The sequence below is a fragment of the Ixodes scapularis genome, unplaced genomic scaffold, assembly GCF_016920785.2.
Source record: "Ixodes scapularis isolate PalLabHiFi unplaced genomic scaffold, ASM1692078v2 PGA_scaffold0__279_contigs__length_252992795, whole genome shotgun sequence".
In the NCBI taxonomy this organism is placed as follows: domain Eukaryota; kingdom Metazoa; phylum Arthropoda; class Arachnida; order Ixodida; family Ixodidae; genus Ixodes; species Ixodes scapularis.
Window position 1 is genome coordinate 59,051,989 of NW_024609835.1, and position 6,033 is coordinate 59,058,021.

Below are 6,033 nucleotides of genomic sequence, written 5' to 3' on the forward strand. Positions count from 1 at the left end.
CAGTAAAATAGAGTTTTACTGGAAATATACTTCCGGTAAAAATCCGGTGACATTCTGGTAAAAATCTGGTGCCATTCCGATAAAAATTCGGTAATATTCCTGTAAAACAACCGGTAACATTCCAGTAAAGAACCCGGTGACATTCCGGTAAACTACGGCTTTACTGGAAGTGAAAACAGTCCCATAAAACTGGAAATGACATTCCGGTAAAAAATATTTTTCAATAGGGGTGATACTGACGCCTGGTGCACCCGCGGCCACGGCATCGGGGACGACATCGTGAGTGTGCCCGGGATTTCTTAACGGCGGCGAATGTTCGTTCCGCGCGATCGTGGTTTTCGCCAAGCATGCTACTGACGCCTGGTGCGCCCGCGGCGACGGCATCAGGGACGACATCGTCAGTGTGCCCGAGATTTCTCAACGGCGGCGGATATTCGCTCCGCGCGTCCGTGGTTTTCGATAAACGTGCTGCTGACAGTATACCTGTGTGTGTCCGTGTGGTGCACCTGCGCGGTTTTATTAGTTGAACTACCGTGCGTCTAGGAATTTACCCAGCGGCATTGTGAGTACCTTGAACGATATATTTTGCGGCAAAGAACTTGGTTGTTCCTATTTGGTCTGATTGCTTTTGTCTACGGCTGTGCAAATTGTTTCACTGGTATCGACCCTCCTAAAAAAAAACATAGAACCTTCAGGTCTATATGGACTAACCACTTTAATTGTTACCGAATCGTCCAGCATCTGGTAAACATAACCAACCACGGTTCACAGGCTTCCTCCCAAGTGCCTTCCGTTGTCGTCCAAAAAAAGAAAGAAAAAACACAGTAAATTCCCGTCAATCTGGTGACCTTCTGGTAAATTCTAGCTTTACTGGAAGTGAAAAGAGCCCCATAATCCAGTAATAGCATCCTCGATCATCCGCACCGGTGCGCACCGGGGCACTGAGGTACGCCCCTTCATCTTCGATCAAGTGCACCGGTGCGCACCGGACGTCCTCGATCAACGAAGCGCACCCTCCCGGTGCGGCTTTTCGTTGCCCCAACGCGCACCAAGAAAATCGGCGGTGCGCCGGGGGGCAGTCCCATCAGGCATTGCGGCCAGGAGCGGGAATCGAGAAGATGGCGGGAGTAGCAGACGCGCAGACTATCGAGATGGCGATCTTGCAAAAACGAGCACGCCTCGCAGCTGCGCTAGATGATTTCCTCGGGTCTTCTGACGGCGAGACGACGAGCTTCTCACCATCGCCGCGATTACTGGCGATTGCTGCAGTGGCAAGGAGCGCCCGAAAAGCACGAACTTCGTGGAAAGCGGCGCGAGGCGTTTCGATGACAGCGAGGTACGGCTATTATCTGGCGTTTCGTTTTCTTGAACCAATAATGATGGCCAACATATACATGTGGAATTGTCACCCGCTTCGTGACCCCATCGACAATCACGTCCACGATGTTTATTTCTGTGGGACCGTCAAATCCGCGAGTAAAAAATAAAAGAAATTGACAGCAGGCGGGCACCGTGCGCTGACCTACGCAAGAAAAAACGAACAAAACGCGAAGTGACGCAAGGTGGAGCTCGCCGCGGTGCACCGGCGCGGCGCAGTTTGTCCTCGATGTTGCACCGACATTGCGCTGCACGACCGAGGAGCGCTGTGCACTGTGCTGGTTTCAGGGCGATTCCGGTGCGAGTTGATCGAAGATGCTATAAAATAAATTTTTACTGGAATTAACTTGCGGTCAAAATCCGGTGACATTGTGGTAAAATATCCGGTGTCATTCCGGTAAAAATCCGGTGACATTTTAGTAAAACAATTGGTGACATTCCAGTAAACAATTCCGGTGACAGTCCGGTAAATTACGGCTTTACTGGATGTGAAAACAGTCCCATAATCCAGTAAAATAGACTTTTACTGGAAATGACATTCCGGTAAAAAATATTTTTCAATAGGGAGAGGCTACGAGTTCGAGTGCGTAGCTAAATTGGATCACGGAGCCTCCGTCAGTCGTCCCGTGGAAACGGCACCCTTTATCAATGCTATCGCGAAATGAAATTCATGACCTACTGATGTCCAGTGCATAGCGAGAACTTCGGTGATTTCTTTTAGAGATGTTCGTCCGTCGGCGATGGACTGTGCGAATAGGCTTAGCGTTGAGCAGATCGCAGCGTTGACGCACATTCCGACCGGCGAACATTTTCACTGTGCACTCCTTCAGCTGCACGGCGGTCTGATTCGAGCGCGGTAGATCCCAGAAAGAATTGCCGAGCTGAACACCACGCAATTTCACGTAACATAGAACTTCAAAAACACCACGTCGCCCTTGCTGCGCCAGTCGAGGTAACCGCCATCTTGAAACTGGCGCTCTCGTTGGGTCCGAGATCTCTCGAGAGCGTCCCGCAAAGCCCACTAGCCCGCCACGCAAAATCCCCAGCGTTGCGTGCGTGCGCAACACGCTAGACCTTCTATTGCGTTCTGCGCATGCGCACTCACGACCCGCAATTTTCTTGCGTACGCAAAGCTATAGCGTACGGTCCACTAAAACTGTCTAATAACTAAAATCACACACACACAAACGCACGCACGCACACGCACGCACACACACACACAAAGAACGAAACGAAATTTAATTATTAGGGACTTTCCGCTACGTTAGATCGTATGCAAGAGCTTTGCGTTCACACGCTTGCAACCGAGTACGACCGAGAGATACGAAACCCTTTTGAAACCTGTTAAAATTTCTGAGGACGAGGGAACACACAGGGGCCTTAAACACACTGGCATTCTGGCGCCATCTATGCGGTGACCCTGGAACTGCATTTCACAAGAGCGAAAATTTTGCGGGATTTTCGAGGTCAAATGCGCGTAATACCTCTAAGAAAGGCTCGTTTATAACGTCGACAAAAGTTTTTCGAGCCAAGAAAAAAAAGATAACGCGCGAGAGAAATAAAAAATATCCTAGACCGCCAAGCCTGAGCGCACTGACCGTAGTGACGTAATGTACGTCACTACGGTCACTGCGGTTTTCTTCTCTCGAATTTCGCTTCATTTTAGAAGTAATAGGCAAATTAAAATTACAAAAACAAGCGAAAAATAACCTCCCTCATGACGTCCTTGGTTGCTTGAGTGGCCGTGAACTAGAGGAGGAATAGTGAGCTCAGCGGGTACTCACGGCTGCCGCACTCCGTGTCGACGGCGCGAGAGGGCGCCACTACAGCGTGTTGGATAGGCTGTATACAGCGGGCAGACAGAGCGGCTCTCATTGCATTTGCTGCGCGATTAAACAATAATTCTGCATGACACTTCATTGGCCACAAACGACAGCAAACACGGGATAAAGATCAGTTCAGAATGGTAGTCACTTCGCGCTGCCGTACCGCGAAATGGCCAAAACGCAAGACAAAGCTACTCGCTGAAGGCCTTCGGAACGCTCAGAGCCGGTCGGATCCTCCAGTCCGTAAACGACCGCAGCGCCGCCGCATACATCCGGGACCTTTCCGTGTCGGCTCCTGACCCCACTACTCCTTTCTAATATGCGCCGCCTTTTCCACCGCTTGGTGGCGGGTATGTCGACACACCATTTCTTGTTTCCGTACTTAATAAACTGCATTTGTTTCTTTTCTGATCTAAAATACTGAACAAAAACTACTTTCATAAATAATTGAAACGGTTCGCGCCACTGATATTTTGTATTTCAACTAAAAAGAAGCTTTGAGCGGCTCTGACCAGTAGTAAGCCCAGGACCAAAGACGTCACACTTCACGCGCTTTCGGTACCGCGGGTCGCCCCCGTCGGTGGAGGAGGTTTCCGCGTCATCCGGTTAAAATATGATGCACTGATATTTAGTTACTCTCTCCGTGCCCGCTGGCTTGCCTGAACCCCAAGAGACGTGGAAACCGCAAAAAAAGATAGACGCTTAAATATGATTGTAGGGCCACTTTAAGCGCTGGATGAATTTTCAGGATGTCACACACTTGCGTTTGACTACGACCGACTGAAACAAGACGGGATTTTAAAGGGTAACTGCAAAGAAAAAAAAAGTGTTTTTAAACAGCCTTATTAGAACAAGCATGTCACAAAACAAGTCTTACGTGAAAAAACAAATTTTTCTTAGCAATATTTGCGCCACAGGACGTAATTTAGTCGGAGTCACAACCTCTTCACATTTGAAACTCCCGCTCTTTCGACGCGCGCGGAGTAACTGGAATACGTCACTCCGGGACGTGTAGCCGCCACTCCGTGACGTATAATACCAACTTTGTGGCGCGCGATATTAGCCGCAAACTAATATCAGTCCCGCGCAATAAATATTGCTGTAAAAAAATTGTTTTTGTTGGAAAAATTGTTTTGTGACATGACCGATGTCACCAAGCGAACTGCGCAGGCGCGCGCATTCCGGAAGTGGTGCCGCCGCCATGCTACTTGTAGTCATCCCTTCCTGGCTTCCCGGCTACATACGGTTGCGCGTACGTACATCATCATAGATTATCATTTGGCATGCCCCGGTATCACCTTGATTCTCTTGCATGTTTTTACTTCATAAGATTGTGTTGTTTGTGATGCCTTTACTTTCCTCAGCAAGTGGAGAAAAGCGGTTACAGTCGTCTTATCGCTTTAAATCGCTTTGTTGTCTGCTTCGTCGTCGTCTGCTTCTTCGTTTTCGTGAACGCGTGAGCTGACTGCGGTTCACGGGGTAATACCGCTGCGACCGCGGAAAAACACAAAACAAAACAAAAAAAACTACTCGAGCATTCCGAGTCCTCGGACGTCTCAATTACCTTGCAAACAAGTGAACATCTAGTGCAATAGCAAAGAACAAGAAAATTCGAGGGACCATCGGCTCGGCGAAGCACCACGGAACAGCATCAAATGTGATGAAAAACTGAGCTTGGTGGTGCTGAGTCTTGTGCATAACGTTTAATCAGCCATCAAGTAAGAGGAGCTAAATAGACTTTCTCGGTCAGGGGTAGTTTTCTAAAAGTTGTTTCATTCTGGTTGACAGCCTGTGCGACAGAGTATCGATGAACAGCGGGAGAAGCCTGCACACAAAGAACTGATCTACAGAAAGGCCATGCCTGACGGGCCGTAATAATTGGCATCTATCAAAAAAAAAAAAAAAAAAACCATGCCAGATACCTGAAAGCTTGGGGTGGAGATGATTTTTCGTGCACAGTTTCTATTCAGTTTAATTTTGTTTGCGCAAGATCCGAACGCTAACAGTCGCCCGACGGGGGAAGCTTTTTTCTGCGGTCTCGACTGGTGCTAGTGCAGAATGAACCAGTAACACCAGCCTAATGGACCACCACAAAATGGATGAGGTTCGTTTGTTACATTTTTGGCGGTAAGTACGTGTTGCACTTCTAAATTGCATTATGTAATCTTTTCGCGTTGGTATGGAAAAAAAAAATGAAGGCTGCTTCCGAAAAAAAGTTGTTTTATATCAAATGGTGCATATCGGGAATCGCTGCTCTTTTTAGTGATTGTCCTGATCTTTTGAAGCACAGTTGTGCTTGAAATATGTCGTCGCAATAACAGTTATAACCACCAAAATACACCGAGTAAGAAGTGTTTTAAAAACGGCCTCCGCAAAGCAGTGCGGAGGTCCTATTTGAGATAGACCAATGAATAGGCCGCTACGGAGCAAATGTTCAGAGAGATTCCAGCTTACGGAACACTTCGGCACGCTCTATGTCTCGTGCCCTGTAATCTTACATATTTTAGCTGACGTACAATAATTGGATATAAATTATGAAGCAAATCGCGAAAGAAACTGTAAAACGCTACTTTTCCTGCCGCTCTGTCCGGGAAGACATAATATCCGAGGCCTTTTTGCCTGGTGCTGTTATTATAGCTCCGTGGCGTACACCATGTGAAGCCACCGATTGAAAACCATGAGTAAACACCTGGCTAAAAGTCTCGTGCTAACCCGAAAATTTGCAAACGCCCGGCGTACAATGCGCGCCGACGCGGCCGGAAAACTGGGGAGAACTACAGGTACCAGAATGCACCGCGGCAGCGGTGGCGTCGCGCAACTCCTCGTGAGA